Raw genomic sequence first — 20,000 nt, 5'->3', positions numbered from 1 at the left:
TATCAAGTAACTGTAAAAATAAAAGATCAGCAGAAAGTCGTTGACGAGATTACTCTTCGGTGTCAACTTACAACACCTGACCTTTTTATGGTGATGTAGGTAGTCAAGGACCAGTCATACACAGCTTATATTCTACCCAAGCTTCAAGATTTTAACTTGTCTAATGTATCTTAATTTTAAAAAGAAGAACATAAGTTTTTTTCTTTTTTTTTCGGGCCACTGCCTCGGTGGGAGACGTTCTGTTTGTTAGGAAAAGTAATCTCCTCCTCTTCCCCAGTTACCCTTAGCCATTCCTGTCACCCCTTCTCCACCACCTCCCCTTCTACCTTCACACTCTAACACTCTCACTCACACTCACACTCTCCGCCTTCCTCTGTAACTGAACAAGGTATTTGATGGTATCAATGAATTACGCACACAGGAAGCTTGTATGTTTGTGGAAGTACACGCACACGCACATACACACTTGTCTTCACCCACACATACATTTAATATTGTTACGGCGCTGTGGCTCGATCAGTGACGACAATCACCATTGAGTTTGGTTAGTAACATTACGGGTGATCGTGTAGACACGGAAACACTCTCCCTACAATAACATATACATTGTGTGAGAGGCGCAGAGCGATGTATATCTTTCCTTCATTTACTGGGTATGCTGCGCCAGCTTGAACCACACGCTTGGCTACCTTCAGAAGCTTAAGCATATACAAAAGTTTGCATGTTGACTAATCCTAGAGCTGTGGAAAATGAATTACGAGAAAAGGATCACAGAAACTGGTACAGAACAATGAGGGTCTTAAGACGTGAAAGCGACATAGAAGATACTCAGAAAATAAGACGGCTAATAAAGGCAGATTGACGGATCCACAACGAAGATTCTTAAAAGCTTCCTTAGTCTCAATTTGTTAGGGAAGCTGAATGAGCTATATGAGCAAGTGTTGGAAGCGAACTCCACACAGCTTCAGTTACATGTGTGGTAGGGACCAAGAGGCCAGGAACCAACAAAAGTTGGTTGATTATAAATTAAGAGACTGAGTCAGGAGGTGAGAGTCAACCCAAGCAAACACACCTTCGTTGAACAACACAGCTGCCAGGATGATGTTCACATGGAAGTACATTAATGTTCCTTGTTAATTAACACGTTAAAACCCCAGCGCAACAAGAGGTTCAGTGCCAAGAGGTGTCCAGTGCCACGAGGTGTCCGGTACAACGAGGTGTTCGGTACCATGAGGCTTGAAACATCACGAGAGGCCCAGTACTACAAATACTGACAGTGTGAGCAGTGGCCTCGCTACACCATTCCTGGCCTTCCCCTTCACCTGACGCTGAGTACACTTGAGGGAACAGCAGATCTGCTACTCTTTGCTGTTTACATCTACTACAGTTGTTGCTGCTGTTTTCACTGCTGGTATTCCTGTTGCTGCTGCTACTGCCGTTGCTGCTGCTGCTGCTGCTGCTGCTGCTGCTGCTGCTGCTGCTGCTGCTGCTGCTGCTGCTGCTGCTGCTGCTGCTGCTGCTGCTGTTGCTGCTGCTGCTACTGCTGCTGCTGGACCTGGATGAATGGTGTCACTTGCACCCTTTCTCAACTATGAAAATGTGGAACGACATTCTCGGGCGAAAGATAGTAAGCATTCTTAGTTTTACTCTCCGTCTGTTTGTCTGTCTGTCTGTCGTCTGTCTGTCTCTATCTCTGTCTGTCTTTCTGTCTGTTTATCTGTCTGTTTGTCTGTCTGTCTGTGTCTGTCTGTCTGTGTCTGTCTGTCTATCTGTCTGTCTGTCTGTCTGTCTGTCTGTCTGTCTCTCTCTCTCTCTCTCTCTCTCTCTCTCTCTCTCTCTCTCTCTCTCTCTCTTTTCTGTGGATTCCTTCACAAATTGGTTCAGAAAATCGCTTTATCTTGCCTCCTGCAGCAGCAGTCTGAAGTATTTAACCCGTCACGAGGGAAGAGCTTCTCCTAATTGATTCCCTCTGTGTGAAAACGCATTTTCTTATTACCTGTGTGTAGCACCAGTAGCAGAGCTGAGCTCCAAGTGGTCAGTCTTCAGTGTGAAGAATGTCGTCAACATCTTTAAAGTTTAAAGTAGTTGTTGCACATGTTACCACTACCTTGATAGTACTGGTAGTTGTTGCACATGTTACCACTACCTTGATAGTACTGGTAGTTGTTGCACATGTTACCACTACCTTGATAGTACTGGTAGTTGTTGCACATGTTACCACTACCTTGATAGTACTGGTAGTTGTTGCACATGTTACCACTACCTTGAAAGTACCAGTAGTTCTTGCACATGTTACCACTACCTTGATAGTACCGGTAGTTGTTGCACATGTTACCACTATATTGATAGTACCGGTAGTTCTTGCACATGTTACCACTACCTTGATAGTACCAGTAGTTCTTGCACATGTTACCACTACCTTGATAGTACCGGTAGTTCTTGCACATGTTACCACTATATTGATAGTACCGGTAGTTCTTGCACATGTTACCACTACCTTGATAGTACCAGTAGTTCTTGCACATGTTACCACTACCTTGATAGTACCGGTAGTTGTTGCACATGTTACCACTACCTTGATAGTACCAGTAGTTCTTGCACATGTTACCACTACCTTGATAGTACCGGTAGTTGTTGCACATGTTACCACTACCTTGATAGTACCGGTAGTTGTTGCACATGTTACCACTACTTTGATAGTACCAGTAGTTCTTGCACATGTTACCACTACCTTGATAGTACCAGTAGTTCTTGCACATGTTACCACTACCTTGATAGTACCGGTAGTTGTTGCACATGTTACCACTACCTTGATAGTACCAGTAGTTCTTGCACATGTTACCACTACCTTGATAGTACCGGTAGTTGTTGCACATGTTACCACTACCTTGATAGTACCAGTAGTTCTTGCACATGTTACCACTACCTTCATAATACCGGTAGTTGTTGCACATGTTACCACTACCTTGATAGTACCAGTAGTTCTTGCACATGTTACCACTACCTTGATAGTACCGGTAGTTGTTGCACATGTTACCACTACCTTGATAGTACCAGTAGTTCTGCACATGTTACCACTACCTTGATAGTACTGGTAGTTGTTGCACATGTTACCACTACCTTGATAGTACCAGTAGTTCTGCACATGTTACCACTACCTTGATAGTACTGGTAGTTGTTGCACATGTTACCACTACCTTGATAGTATCAGTAGTTCTTGCACATGTTACCACTACCTTGATAGTACCGGTAGTTGTTGCACATGTTACCACTACCTTGATAGTACCGGTAGTTGTTGCACATGTTACCACTACTTTGATAGTACCAGTAGTTCTTGCACATGTTACCACTACCTTGATAGTACCAGTAGTTCTTGCACGTGTTACCACTACCTTGATAGTACCGGTAGTTGTTGCACATGTTACCACTACCTTGATAGTACCAGTAGTTCTTGCACATGTTACCACTACCTTGATAGTACCGGTAGTTGTTGCACATGTTACCACTACCTTGATAGTACCAGTAGTTCTGCACATGTTACCACTACCTTGATAGTACTGGTAGTTGTTGCACATGTTACCACTACCTTGATAGTACCAGTAGTTCTTGCACATGTTACCACTACCTTGATAGTACCAGTAGTTCTTGCACATGTTACCACTACCTTGATAGTATCAGTAGTTGTTGCACATGTTACCACTACCTTGATAGTACCAGTAGTTCTTGCACATGTTACCACTACCTTGATAGTACTGGTAGTTGTTGCACATGTTACCACTACCTTGATAGTACCAGTAGTTCTGCACATGTTACCACTACCTTGATAGTACCAGTAGTTGTTGCACATGTTACCACTACCTTGATAGTATCAGTAGTTGTTGCACATGTTACCACTACCTTGATAGTACCAGTAGTTCTGCACATGTTACCACTACCTTGATAGTACTGGTAGTTGTTGCACATGTTACCACTACCTTGATAGTACCAGTAGTTCTTGCACATGTTACCACTACCTTGATAGTACCGGTAGTTGTTGCACATGTTACCACTACATTGATAGTACCAGTAGTTCTTGCACATGTTACCACTACCTTGATAGTATCAGTAGTTCTTGCACATGTTACCACTACCTTGATAGTACCAGTAGTTCTTGCACATGTTACCACTACATTGATAGTACCAGTAGTTCTTGCACATGTTACCACTACCTTGATAGTATCAGTAGTTATTGCACATGTTACCACTACCTTGATAGTACCGGTAATTGTTGCACATGTTACCACTACCTTGATAGTACCAATAGTTCTTGCACATGTTACCACTACTTTGATAGTACCAGTAGTTCTTGCACATGTTACCACTACCTTGATAGTACCAGTAGTTCTCGCACATGTTACCACTACCTTGATAGTACCAGTAGTTCTTGCACATGTTACCACTACCTTGATAGTATCAGTAGTTCTTGCACATCTTATCACTACCTTGATAGTACCGGTAGTTGCTGCACATGTTACCACTACTTTGATAGTACCAGTAGTTCTTGCACATGTTACCACTACCTTGATAGTACCAGTAGTTCTTGCACATGTTACCACTACCTTGATAGTACCAGTAGTTCTTGCACATGTTACCACTACCTTGATAGTACCAGTAGTTCTTGCACTTGTTACCACTACCTTGATAGTATCAGTAGTTCTTGCACATGTTACCACTACCTTGATAGTACCGGTAGTTCTTGCACATGTTACCACTACCTTGATAGTACCAGTAGTTCTTGCACATGTTACCGCTACCTTGATAGTACCAGTAGTTCTTGCACATGTTACCACTACCTTGATAGTATCAGTAGTTGTTGCACATGTTACCACTACCTTGATAGTACCGGTAGTTGTTGCACATGTTACCACTACCTTGAAAGTACCGGTAGTTGTTGCACATGTTACCACTACCTTGATAGTATCAGTAGTTCTTGCACATGTTACCACTACCTTGATAGTACCGGTAGTTCTTGCACATGTTACCACTATCTTGATAGTACCGGTAGTTCTTGCACATGTTACCACTACCTTGATAGTACCGGCAGTTGTTGCACGTTACCACTACCTTGGTAATACCGGTAGTTGTTGCACATGTTACCACTACCTTGATAGTACCGGTAGTTGTTGCACATGTTACCACTACCTTGATAGAATCAGTAGTTGTTGCACATGTTACCACTACCTTGATAGTACCGGTAGTTGTAGCACATGTTACCACTACCTTGATAGTACCGGTAGTTGTAGCACATGTTACCACTACCTTGAAAGTACCGGTAGTTGTAGCACATGTTACCACTACCTTGATAGTACCGGTAGTTGTTGCACATGTTACCACTACCTTGAAAGTACCGGTAGTTGTAGCACATGTTACCACTACCTTGATAGTACCGGTAGTTGTTGCACATGTTACCACTACCTTGATAGTATCAGTAGTTGTTGCACATGTTACCACTACCTTGATAGTACTGGTAGTTGTTGCACATGTTACCACTACCTTGATAGTATCAGTAGTTGTTGCACATGTTACCACTACCTTGATAGTACTGGTAGTTGTTGCACATGTTACCACTACCTTGATAGTACTGGTAGTTGTTGCACATGTTACCACTACCTTGAAAGTACCGGTAGTTGTTGCACATGTTACCACTACCTTGATAGTATCAGTATTTGTTGCACATGTTACCACTACCTTATAGTATCAGTATTTGTTGCACATGTTACCACTACCTTGATAGTACCGGTAGTTGTTGCACATGTTACCACTACCTTGATAGTATCAGTATTTGTTGCACATGTTACCACTACCTTGATAGTATCAGTATTTGTTGCACATGTTACCACTACCTTATAGTATCAGTATTTGTTGCACATGTTACCACTACCTTGATAGTATCAGTATTTGTTGCACATGTTACCACTACCTTGATAGTACCGGTAGTTGTTGCACATGTTACCACTACCTTGATAGTACCGGTAGTTGTTGCACATGTTACCACTACCTTGATAGTACCAGTAGTTCTGCACATGTTACCACTACCTTAATAGTACTGGTAGTTGTTGCACATGTTACCACTACCTTGATAGTACCAGTAGTTCTGCACATGTTACCACTACCTTGATAGTACTGGTAGTTGTTGCACATGTTACCACTACCTTGATAGTATCAGTAGTTGTTGCACATGTTACCACTACCTTGATAGTATCAGTAGTTGTTGCACATGTTACCACTACCTTGATAGTACCGGTAGTTGTTGCACATGTTACCACTACCTTGATAGTACCGGTAGTTGTTGCACATGTTACCACTACCTTGATAGTACCGGTAGTTGTTGCACATGTTACCACTACCTTGATAGTATCAGTAGTTGTTGCACATGTTACCACTACCTTGATAGTATCAGTAGTTGTTGCACATGTTACCACTACCTTGATAGTACCGGTAGTTGTTGCACATGTTACCACTACCTTGATAGTACTGGTAGTTGTTGCACATGTTACCACTACCTTGATAGTACTGGTAGTTGTTGCACATGTTACCACTACCTTGATAGTATCAGTAGTTGTTGCACATGTTACCACTACCTTGATAGTATCAGTAGTTGTTGCACATGTTACCACTACCTTGATAGTACCGGTAGTTGTTGCACATGTTACCACTACCTTGATAGTACTGGTAGTTGTTGCACATGTTACCACTACCTTGATAGTATCAGTAGTTGTTGCACATGTTACCACTACCTTGATAGTACCGGTAGTTGTTGCACATGTTACCACTACCTTGATAGTACCGGTAGTTGTTGCACATGTTACCACTACCTTGATAGTACCAGTAGTTCTGCACATGTTACCACTACCTTGATAGTACTGGTAGTTGTTGCACATGTTACCACTACCTTGATAGTACCAGTAGTTCTGCACATGTTACCACTACCTTGATAGTACAAGTAGTTGTTGCACATGTTACCACTACCTTGATAGTACCAGTAGTTCTGCACATGTTACCACTACCTTGATAGTACTGGTAGTTGTTGCACATGTTACCACTACCTTGATAGTATCAGTAGTTGTTGCACATGTTACCACTACCTTGATAGTATCAGTAGTTGTTGCACATGTTACCACTACCTTGATAGTATCAGTAGTTGTTGCACATGTTACCACTACCTTGATAGTACCGGTAGTTGTTGCACATGTTACCACTACCTTGATAGTACCGGTAGTTGTTGCACATGTTACCACTACCTTGATAGTACCGGTAGTTGTTGCACATGTTACCACTACCTTGATAGTACCGGTAGTTGTTGCACATGTTACCACTACCTTGATAGTACCAGTAGTTCTGCACATGTTACCACTACCTTGATAGTACCGGTAGTTGTTGCACATGTTACCACTACCTTGATAGTACCGGTAGTTGTTGCACATGTTACCACTACCTTGATAGTACCAGTAGTTCTGCACATGTTACCACTACCTTGATAGTACCAGTAGTTCTGCACATGTTACCACTACCTTGATAGTACTGGTAGTTGTTGCACATGTTACCACTACCTTGATAGTACCAGTAGTTCTGCACATGTTACCACTACCTTGATAGTACTGGTAGTTGTTGCACATGTTACCACTACCTTGATAGTACCGGTAGTTGTAGCACATGTTACCACTACCTTGATAGTACCGGTAGTTGTTGCACATGTTACCACTACCTTGATAGTACCGGTAGTTGTTGCACATGTTACCACTACCTTGATAGTACCGGTAGTTGTTGCACATGTTACCACTACCTTGATAGTACCGGTAGTTGTTGCACATGTTACCACTACCTTGATAGTACCGGTAGTTGTTGCACATATTACCACTACCTTGATAGTACCAGTAGTTCTGCACATGTTACCACTACCTTGATAGTACCAGTAGTTCTGCACATGTTACCACTACCTTGATAGTACTGGTAGTTGTTGCACATGTTAGCACTACCTTGATAGTACCGGTAGTTGTTGCACATGTTACCACTACCTTGATAGTACCGGTAGTTGTTGCACATGTTACCACTACCTTGATAGTACCAGTAGTTCTGCACATGTTACCACTACCTTGATAGTACTGGTAGTTGTTGCACATGTTACCACTACCTTGATAGTACCAGTAGTTCTGCACATGTTACCACTACCTTGATAGTACTGGTAGTTGTTGCACATGTTACCACTACCTTGATAGTACCAGTAGTTCTGCACATGTTACCACTACCTTGATAGTACCAGTAGTTCTGCACATGTTACCACTACCTTGATAGTACTGGTAGTTGTTGCACATGTTACCACTACCTTGATAGTATCAGTAGTTGTTGCACATGTTACCACTACCTTGATAGTATCAGTAGTTGTTGCACATGTTACCACTACCTTGATAGTACCGGTAGTTGTTGCACATGTTACCACTACCTTGATAGTACCAGTAGTTCTGCACATGTTACCACTACCTTAATAGTACTGGTAGTTGTTGCACATGTTACCACTACCTTGATAGTACCAGTAGTTCTGCACATGTTACCACTACCTTGATAGTACTGGTAGTTGTTGCACATGTTACCACTACCTTGATAGTACCAGTAGTTCTGCACATGTTACCACTACCTTGATAGTACCAGTAGTTCTGCACATGTTACCACTACCTTGATAGTACTGGTAGTTGTTGCACATGTTACCACTACCTTGATAGTATCAGTAGTTGTTGCACATGTTACCACTACCTTGATAGTATCAGTAGTTGTTGCACATGTTACCACTACCTTGATAGTATCAGTAGTTGTTGCACATGTTACCACTACCTTGATAGTACTGGTAGTTGTTGCACATGTTACCACTACCTTGATAGTACCAGTAGTTCTGCACATGTTACCACTACCTTGATAGTACTGGTAGTTGTTGCACATGTTACCACTACCTTGATAGTACCAGTAGTTCTGCACATGTTACCACTACCTTGATAGTACCAGTAGTTCTGCACATGTTACCACTACCTTGATAGTACTGGTAGTTGTTGCACATGTTACCACTACCTTGATAGTATCAGTAGTTGTTGCACATGTTACCACTACCTTGATAGTACCAGTAGTTGCAGCTATCCTACCTGTACCTTGATCGTACCACCAAGTTAATACTGCCAGTAGTCGTAGCACATACTATCACTACCGTGATAGTACCAGTAGTTGTAGCGCATGCTACCACCAAGTTGGTAGTAACAGTAGCTGTAGCACATGCTACCACCAAGTTGGTAGTAACAGTAGTTGTAGCACATGCTACCACCAAGTTGGTAGTAACAGTAGTTGTAGCACATGCTACCACCAAGTTGGTAGTAACAGTAGTTGTAGCACATGCTACTACCAAGTGGGTAGTAACGGTAGTAACAGTAGTTGTAGCACATGCTACCACCAAGTTGGTAGTAACAGTAGTTGTAGCACATGCTACTACCAAGTTGATATTGCCAGTAGTCGTAGCACATGCTACCTCCACTCGAATAGTTCCAGTAGTTGTAGTATATTATGAACACGGATGTAGTTCTGGGGCTTGTACACCTGCTCGTAGCTTAGTCAGCACGATAACACAAATACAAATAGGCAAAAAGGCAAAAATGATGTGCAGGTATAATGTATACTTTATATACACCATGAACAGAATAAGAAGGTTGCCAGCAGGAGACACAGTGAGAACTGTGAGTGACCAGACTTGAGGTAAGTCTGACACTGTTGAGTCACGAGTCCCAGACATCATTTCATAACTTTGGCAGACATCCCTGTGATTGGTTGGATTGAACCCGGTGGTTTTAACCTAGTACTCACCTAGTTGTACTCACCTAGTTGAGGTTGCGGGGGTCGAGTCCGAGCTCCTGGCCCCGCCTCTTCACTGATCGCTACTAGGTCACTCTCCCTGAGCCGTGAGCTTTATCATATCTCTGCTTAAAGCTATGTATGGATCCTGCCTCCACTACATCGCTTCCCAAACTATTCCACTTACTGACTACTCTGTGGCTGAAGAAATACTTCCTAACATCCCTGTGATTCATCTGTGTCTTCAACTTCCAACTGTGTCCCCTTGTTACTGTGTCCCATCTCTGGAACATCCTGTAGGTGTGTATGTGTGTGTGTGTGTGTGTGTGTGTGTGTGTGTGTGTGTGTGTGTGTGTGTGTGTGTGTGTGTGTGTGTGTGTGTGTGTGTGTGTATGTATGTATGTGTGTGTACTCACCTAATTGTACTCACCTAATTGTGGTTGCAGGGGTCGAGACTCAGCTCCTGGCCCCGCCTCTTCACTGATCGCTACTGGATCCTCTCTCTCTCTGCTTCCTGAGCTTTGTCATACCTCTTCTTAAAACTATGTATGGTTCCTGCCTCCACTACTTCACTTGCTAGGCTATTCCACTTGCTGACCACTCTATGACTGAAGAAATACTTCCTAACGTCCCTGTGACTCGTCTGAGTCTTCAGCTTCCAGTTGTGACCCCTTGTCCCTGTGTCCCCTCTCTGGAACATCCTATCTCTGTCCACCTTGTCTATTCCCTGCAGTATCTTGTATGTCGTTATCATGTCTCCCCTGACCCTTCTGTCCTCCAGTGTCGTCAGTCCGATTTCCCTTAACCTTTCCTCGTACGACATTCCCTTGAGCTCTGGGACTAGCCTTGTTGCAAACCTTTGTACTTTCTCTAACTTCTTGACGTGCTTGACCAGGTGTGGGTTCCAGACTGGTGCTGCATACTCCAGTATGGGCCTAACATACACAGTGTACAGTGTCTTGAACGATTCCTTATTAAGGTATCGGAACGCTATTCTCAGGTTTGCCAGGCGCCCGTATGCTGCAGCGGTTATTTGGTTGATGTGAGATAAGATAAGATAAGATTTCGTTCGGATTTTTAACCCCGGAGGGTTAGCCACCCAGGATAACCCAAGAAAGTCAGTGCGTCATCGAGGACTGTCTAACTTATTTCCATTGGGGTCCTTAATCTTGTCCCCCAGGATGCGACCCACACCAGTCGACTAACACCCAGGTACCTATTTGCTGCTAGGTGAACAGGACAATAGGTGTAAGGAAACATGTCGAATGTATCCACCCGGATACACCCGGTGTTATGGTCACCCTAAGGTCTTTCTCCCTGAGTGAGGTCTGTAGTCTTTGTCCACCTAGCCTATACTCTGTCTGCGGTCTTCTTTGCCCCTCCCCAATCTTCATGACTTTGCATTTGGCTGGATTGAATTCGAGAAGCCAGTTGCTGGACCACATGTCCAGCCTGTCCAGGTCTCTTTGCAGTCCTGCCTCATCCTCGTCCGATTTAATTCTTCTCATCAACTTCACGTCATCTGCGAACAGGGACACTTCAGAGTCTATTCATTCCATCATGTCGTTCACATATATCAAAAATAGCACTGGTCCTAGAACTGACCCCTGTGGGACCCCGCTCGTAACAGGCGCCCACTGTGATACCTCTTCACGTACCATGACTCGTTGCTGCCTCCCTGTCAGGTATTCTCTTATCCATTGCAGTGCCCTCCCTTTTACGTGCGCCTGATCCTCCAGCTTCTGCACTAATCTCTTGTGGGGAACTGTGTCAAAGGCCTTCCTGCAGTCTAGGAAAACGCAATCTACCCACCCCTCTCTCTCGTGTCTTACTTCTGTTACCTTGTCATAAAACTCCAGGAGGTTTGTGATACAAGATTTGCCTTCCATGAACCCATGCTGGTTTTCATTTATAATATTGTTCCTTTCCAGGTGTTCGACCACTCTCCTCCTGATAATCTTCTCCATGACTTTGCACACAATACATGTCAGAGACACAGGTCTGTAGTTTAGTGCCTCGTTTCTGTTTCCTTTCTTAAATATGGGGACTACATTAGCCGTCTTCCATTTCTCAGGTAGGTGCCCAGTTTCAAGGGATGTGTTGAAGATTGTGGTTAGAGGCACGCACAGCATCTCTGCTCCTTCTCTAAGGACCCATGCGGAGATGTTGTCCGGTCCCATCGCCTTTGAGGTGTCAAGGTGTGTGTGTATACTCATCTATTTGTACCCACCTATTTGTGGTAGCAGGGGTCGAGACACAGCTCCTGGCCCCGCCTCCTCACTAATCGCTACTAGGTCTTCTATCTCCCTGGTCCAGGAGCTTTATCATACCTCGTGTTAAAACTATGTATGGTTCCTGCCTCCACTACATCACTTGCCAGACTATTCCACTTTCTGACAACTCTATGACTAAAGAAATACTTCCAAACATTTCTTTGATTCATCTGAGTCTTCACCTTCCAATTGTGGCCCCTTGTTTCTGTGTCCCCTCTCCGGAACATCCTGTCTCTGTCCACCTTGTCAATTCCTTGCAGTATTTTGTATGTCATTCTCATGTCTCCCCTAACCCTCCTGTCCTCCAGTGTCATCAAACCAATTTCCCTGAACCTTTCTTCATAAGACATTCCCCGTAGCTCTGGAACTAGCCTTGTTGCAAATCTTTGCACTTTCTCTAATTTCTTGACGTGCTTGACCAGGTGTGGGTTCCAAATTGGTGCTGCATACTCCAGTATGGGCCCGACGTACACGGTGTGCATTCTTGAACGATTCCTTACTGAGGTATCGGAATGCTATTCTCAGATTTGCCAGGCACCCATATGTTGCAGCAGTTATCTGGTTGATGTGCACCTCAGGAGATGTGTTCGGTATGATACTCACCCCAAGATCATTTTCCTTGAGTGAAGTTTGCAGTCTTTGGCCACCTAGCCTATACTCTGTCTGCAGTCTTCTTTGCCCTTCCCCGATCTTCAGGACTTTGCATTTGGCAGGGTTATATTTAAGGAGCCAGTTGCTGGACCAAGCTTCCAGCCTATCCAGGTCACTTTGTAGTCCTGCCTGATCCTCATCCAATTTAATTCTTCTCATTAACTTCACATCATCTGCAAACAAGGACACTTCTGAGTTTATCCCATCCGTCATGTCATAAACATATATCAGAAATAGCACTGGTTCTAGGACTGACCCTTGTGGCATCCCGTTCGTCACATGCACCCACTCTGATACCTTATCACATACCATGACTCGTTGTTGTCTCCCTGTCAGGTATTCTCTGATCCATTGCAGTGCTTTTCCTGTTATATGTGCCTGATACTCTTAGTTTTTGCATTAATCTCTTGTGAGAAACTGTGTCGAAAGCCTTCTTGCAGTCCAAAAAAAAAAATGCAATCTACCCACTCCTCTCTCTCGCGTCTTATTTCCATTACTTTGTCTTAAAATTCCATTACGTTTGTGACACAGGATTTGCCTTATATGAATCCATGCTGGTTGTTGTTTATAAGCTTGCTCTGTTTTGGGTACTCTACCATTCTCCTCCTGATAATTTTCTCCATGATTTTCTATACTATACACGTTAGAAACTCTGGTCTATAGTTTAGTGCTTCGTGTGTGTCTCCTTTCTTAAAAATAGGGAGTTCTTTCATACCTCAGGCAGTTACCCCATTGCAATGGATGTGTTGAAAATTGTTGCTAGTGGCACACACAGCATCTCTGCTCCCTCTCTAAGGACCCACAGAGAGATGTTGTCTGATCCCACCGCCTTTGAGGTATCAAGGTCACTTAGCAGCTTCTTCTCCTCCTTCTCGGTTGTATTTCATTCAACACTTGTTGGTATATCCCTTGCTGGTGTACCCATCTGTTCTGACTTCCCCGAGTCCTTCCTGTCCTCCTTATCTGTGCATACTCGTTTCTGGCTCATCAAATGATCTCTTTATATTCCAGGGTCCCTCTTCTTCTGTAATTTTTCCATCATCTAGTGCACATAGTTCTTGCCTCCCTACTCCTTTGGGCAAACCAGGGTCCCGTTCTGGTCTTCCCATTATTTCTGTTGCCTATGGGAACAAACCTTTCCTCTACCTCCTTGCATTTTGTTGTTACGTAGTCCATCTCGTTTACTGACTTTCCTACCAATTCTCTTTCCCAGTGAACCTCCTGCAGGAAGTTCCACATACATGTGTAGTCCACCCTTTTGAAGTTTGGCTTTTTCCATCCTACTCCTGTTACCCTGTCCACTTGTAACTCTACTGTGTATTCTAAGCTCGGAACCACGTGATCACTAGCTCAAAGGGGCCCTTCATATGTAATGCTCTCAGCGCCCGAGCTACTAAGGGTGAACCCGAGGGCCAGTCTTGCTGGATCATCCTCCCCTCTATCTCTGTTAGTGTTTCTAACATGTTGATGCATTAGGTTTTCCAGTTCCACATCCATCATCTTTGCTCTCCATGTTTCGGGACCCCCACGTGGCTCCAGGTTTTCCTAGTCAATCTCCTTGTGATTGAAACTGCCCATAACTAGTAACTTTGCTTTACCCATGTGAGCTCTTCTGGCCACCTCAGTTAGTGTGTCCACTATTGCTCTGTTGCTCTCTTCATATTCTTGTCTTGGCATCCTGCAGTTCTGTGGTGGGTTATACATCACTGCAATGACTGTACTCACCTAGTTGTACTCACCTAACTGAGATTGCAGGGGTCGAGTCCAAGCTCCTGGCCCCGCCTCTTCACTGGTCGCTACTAGGTCACTCTCCCTGAACCGTGAGCTTTATCATACCTCTGCTTAAAGCTATGTATGGATCCTGCCGCCACTACATCGTTTCCCAAACTATTCCACTTCCTGACTACTCTATGGCTGAAGAAATACTTCCTAACATCTCTGTGATTCATCTTTGTCTTCAACTTCCAACCGTATCCCCTTGTCGCTGTGTCCCATCTCTGAAACATCCTGTCTTTGTCCACCTTGTCAATTCCTCTCAGTATTTTGTATGTCGTTATCATGTCCCCCCTATCTCTCCTGTCCTCCAGTGTCGTCAGGTTGATTTCCCTTAACCTCTCCTCGTAGGACATACCTCTTAGCTCTGGAACTAGTCTTGTTGCAAACCTTTGCACTTTCTCTAGTTTCTTCACGTGCTTGGCTAGGTGTGGGTTCCAAACTGGTGCCGCATACTCCAATATGGGCCTAACGTACACGGTGTACAGGGTCCTGAACGATTCCTTATTAAGATGTCGGAATGCTGTTCTGAGGTTTGCTAGGCGCCCATATGCTGCAGCAGTTATTTGGTTGATGTGCGCATCAGGGGATGTGTCTGGCGTTATACTCACCCCAAGATCTTTTTCCTTGAGTGAGGTTTGTATTCTCTGACCCCCTAGACTGTACTCCGTCTGCGATCTTCTTTGCCCTTCCCCAATCTTCATGACTTTGCACTTGGTGGGGTTGAACTCCAGGAGCCAATTGCTGGACCAGGTCTGCAGCCTGTCCAGATCCCTTTGTAGTTCTGCCTGGTCTTCGATCGAATGAATTCTTCTCATCAACTTCACGTCATCTGCAAACAGGGAGACTTCGGAGTCTATTCCTTCCGTCATGTCGTTCACAAATACCAGAAACAGCACTGGTCCTAGGACTGACCCCTGTGGGACCCCGCTGGTCACAGGTGCCCACTCTGACACCTGGCCACGTACCATGACTCGCTGCTGTCTTCCTGACAAGTATTCCCTGATCCATTGTAGTGCCTTCCCCGTTATCCCTGCTTGGTCCTCCAGTTTTTTAACTAATCTCTTGTGTGGTACTTTGTCAAACGCCATCTTGCAGTCCAATAAAATGCAATCCACCCACCCCTCTCTCTCTTGTCTTACTGCTCTCACCATGTCATAGAACTCCAGTAGGTTTGTGACACAGGATTTCTCGTCCCTGAAACCATGTTGGCTGCTGTTGATGAGATCATTCCTTTCTAGGTGTTCCACCACTCTTCTCCTGATAATCTTCTCCATGACTTTGCATACTATACATGTCAGTGACACTGGTCTGTAGTTTAGTGCATCATGTCTGTCTCCTTTTTTAAAGACTGGGACTACATTTGCTCTTTTCCATGCCTCAGGCAATCTCCCTGTTTTGATAGATGTATTGAATATTGTTGTTAGAGGTACACATAGCGACTCTGCTCCCTCTCTCAGGACCCATGGAGAGATGTTATCCGGCCCCATTGCTTTTGATGTATCTAGTTCACTCAGAAGCCTCTTCACTTCTTCCTCGGTTGTGTGAACTGTGTCCAGCACTTGGTGGTGTGCCCCACCTCTCAACCTTTCTGGAGCCCCTTCTGTCTCCTCTGTGAACACTTCTTTGAATCTCTTGTTGAGTTCCTCACATACTTCACGGTCATTTCTTGTTGTCTCTCCTCCTTCCTTCCTTAGCCTGATTACCTGGTCCTTGACTGTTGTTTTCCTCCTGATGTGGCTGTATAACAGCTTCGGGTCAGATTTGGCTTTCGCTGTTATGTCGTTTTCATATTGTCGTTGGGCCTCCCTTCTTATCTGTGCATATTCGTTTCTGGCTCTATGACTGCTCTCCTTATTCTTCTGGGTCTTTTGCCTTCTATACCTCTTCCATTCCCTAGCACACTTGGTTTTTGCCTCCCTGCACCTTTGGGTGAACCATGGGCTCATCCTGGCTTTTTCATTAATCTTGTTACCCTTGGGTACAAACCTCTCCTCAGCGTCCTTGCACATCGTTGTTACATATTCCATCATCTCATTAACTGGCTTCCCTGCCAGTTCTCTGTCCCACTGAACCCCGTTCAGGAAGTTCCTCATTCCCGTGTAGTTTGTGTACTTACCTATTTTTAGTTGAAGGGGTTGATTCACAGCTCCTGGCCCTGCCTCTTCCCTAATTGCTACTGGATCCACTCACTCCCTCCTCCACGAGATTTATTGTACCTCTTCTTAAAGCTATGTATGGATCCTGCCTCCAATACATCACTCTCCAGATTGTTCCACTTCTTGACAGCTCTGTGACTGAAGAACTTCCTAACATCTCTGTCATTCATCTGATTATTCAACTTCCAGTTGAATACTCAACTGCTGTGTCCCATCTCCGAAACATTGTTCCTGTCCACCGTGTCATTTGCTCTCAGTTTCTTATATGTCGTTATCATATCCCCCCCCCATCCCTCCTGTCCTCCAGTGACGTCAGGATGAGTTTCCTTAACCTCTCCTCTTAGCTCTGGTACTAACCTTGTTGCAAACCTTTGCACTTTTTCTAATTTCTTGATGTGCTTGACCAGGTGTGGGTTCCATACTGGTGCTGCATACTCCAATATGGGGTTTCACGTATCAGGTGTACAGAGTCTTGAATGATTCCTTACTTAGGTATCGAAAACCTATTCTGAGGCTTGTCAGGCGCCTATATGCTGCAAGAGTTATTTGGTTGATGTGCTCCTCAGGAGGTGTGCTCGGTATGATATTCACCCCAAGATCCTTTCCCTTGAGTGTGGTTTGTAGTGTTCGACTCCCCTAGCCTGTACTCTATCTGCAGTGCCTTTACTCCCTCTCTAAGGACCCAGGTATCTACTTCATTTGGCGGCCTCTTCAATTTCTTCTTGACTGTGTGTATTGTGTCAGGCAATCGTTGGTATACACTATCATTCCGGCTTTCTGGAGTTCTTTCTTTCTCCACTGAAAATACTTTCATAAACCTTGTGTTCAGCTTTTCCCATACGTCTTAGTCATTTCTTGTGATCTCTCCTCCTTCCTTCCTCAGCCTAATTATCTGGTCCATAGCTGTTGTTTTATTCCTGATGTGGCTATATAACAGCTCTGGGTCAGATTTGGCTTACAGTGCTATGTCATTCTCATATTGCCGCTGGGTCTCCCTCATTGTCAATGCAAATTCATTTCTGGTTTTTCAACTAATCTCTATTTTCCTGCGTCCTTTGTTTTCTGTACTTTTTCCATTCTCTAGTGCACTTAGTTTCGGCCTCTCTACACCACTGGGTGAACCGAGGGTTAGTTCTCTTCTTCCCAATGTTTCTGTTGCCCATTTGATACGAACCTCTCCTCTGTATCCTTGCATTTTGTAGTCACATATTCCATCATTTCATTTGCTGATTTTCCCAACAGTTTTCATTCCTACTGTACTGTATGCAGGAAATTCCTCAAACCTGTGTAGTCCCCTCTTTTGTAGTTTAGCTTCTCCCATCCTACTCATGCTGCTTCACTCTTCATTGCAACTCTACTAAGTATTCGAAGCTCAGAACCACGTGTTCACTATCTCCAAGGGACCTTTCAATATGTGATGTCCTCAATGTCTGAACTACTCAGGGTGAATAAGAGGTCCAGGCTTGCTGATTCATCCTGTCCTCTCTCTCTCTCTCTGGTAGGTGGTTTTTCCAGTACTACCTCTATCATCTTAGCTCTCCACGTTTCTGGTCTTCCACATGGCTCCAGGTTTTCACAGTCAGTCCCCTTGTGATTGAAATCACCCAGAACTATTAACTTTTCCCTGCCCATGTGGGACCTTCTGGCAACCTCAGTTAGTGTATCAACTATTGCTCTGTTGTTCTCATCATATACTTGTTTTGGCCTCCTGCTGTTCTGTGGGGGGTTGTACACAGCTGGAATTACCACTTTTGGACCCCCAGCCTGGAGTTTCCTATTATGTAGTCCCTTGCTTCCCTTCTATTCACTCCTTCCAGCTTCCCAAAACTCCACTGGTTTTTGATGAGCCATGCAACTCCTCCACCTCCTTTGTTCTCTCTATCGTTCTCTCTATCTTTCCTTGGGATCTGATATCCATTTGGAAAGACTGTGTCCATTATCATTCCTGTGAGCTAGGTTTCCATGAGTATTATGATGTCTGGAGATGCCTCCATAATTCTTTCATGCCACTTTTCACATTTATTCATTATTCCTTCAGCGTTATTGTACCATACCTTCGTTGTTCGAAAACTGTATTCTGGTGGGGTTTGTGGGGCTGGGAGAGTGGGAGACTTGGCATGGTACTATGGGAGGCTGCTGTGTAGGTGGGGTTGTCCTGGGGGGGTGGGGGCTGTGAATGTGGAGTGTGGTTTGTTTTGGGTTGATTTGTTTGGTTGCAGCATTCTGTGGATGGTTCTGTGGGTGGTAGCACTTGCTGCTCCTTCCAACTCTGGATGACCCTGCCTTACTCTAGGCTTATCTCTCTTTCTTGCCCCTTTCGTCTTTGTATCCTCTCTCTCAGTTTCTGTCATTCTGTTCTCGTTCTGCCGTGGTCTAGGTACACCTGCTAGTACTTTTGTTATTTCCTTTAGCCTGTTTCACACCATTTCTGCCCTGAAAATCAATTTGGCTGACCGATTTCTTCCCCTCGAGGACCTCCCTATTCTCTGAAAATTTATCAGCTTGGTCATGTCCTCCTCTCCTGCTTGTTTGATGGTATTATCAGTCTTATTTTTCTCTCCCTGTTTTCTTTCTTTGTATGTCCGCCATGAATACAAATTGACCTCTCTCCTCTTCCTATTGCTTTTTCCCCCACTTCTCTGGATCTAATTTAAGCACCCCATTTCTGCTTCCCTTATCATTTTCTGGATCTCGTGGTCGCCTGATAGTACCTCTGCAGGGGCCTATGACCTCTACCTACAGTCTCCTCACTGCTGCCCAACAGCATACCATTTTCATTCCTCGACATTTCCTGGTGGTGTAATAGGGCCTCTTTGTAAGAATTAACTCCTTCCTTTCCTTTGGAATCCCCCCTTCTCATTGGATACTGGTAAACTTGTTCCTGATCAGAGCTGGATTAAGATTTTGTAGGCCTCAAGGCCACAGAAACTGTGAAACTCACAGTGATGTTTTAAAAAGGTAAAAAAAAAATCATAATAGTCAAAAAATCATGATATACATGATGTAATAATATATTATAATTATAAACTTACAGAAGAAACTGTGAACACTTTTCACTTAATCTCTGGAGGCCCTCCAGCTGGTGGAGGCCCTCCAGCTGGTGGAGGACCTCCAGCTGGTGGAGGACCTCCAGCTGGTGGAGGACCCTGGGCTGCAGCCTAAAGCCCATGACTTAACACGGCCCTGCTTCTGATGCTATACCCACTTCTGTTCTTTGGCTCTATATCCAACTTCAGCATTTTCAGTTTATCTTCCAGGCTGTGTGTCCTGGCCTCTGCAG

The 20,000-nt window shown here is 44.2% G+C and overlaps 1 protein-coding gene across 1 annotated transcript in view; it reads left to right on the top strand.

The window, feature by feature from the left end:
* TrpA1 (Transient receptor potential cation channel A1) overlaps positions 1-20,000 on the top strand; it is a 249,076-nt gene that overhangs the window by 10,130 nt on the left and 218,946 nt on the right. The gene's annotated exons all lie outside the window — the stretch shown is intronic.

The sequence above is a fragment of the Cherax quadricarinatus genome, chromosome 20, assembly GCF_038502225.1.
Source record: "Cherax quadricarinatus isolate ZL_2023a chromosome 20, ASM3850222v1, whole genome shotgun sequence".
Taxonomy (NCBI): Eukaryota; Metazoa; Arthropoda; class Malacostraca; order Decapoda; family Parastacidae; genus Cherax; species Cherax quadricarinatus.
This window is presented reverse-complemented; position numbering and strand designations above follow the sequence as displayed.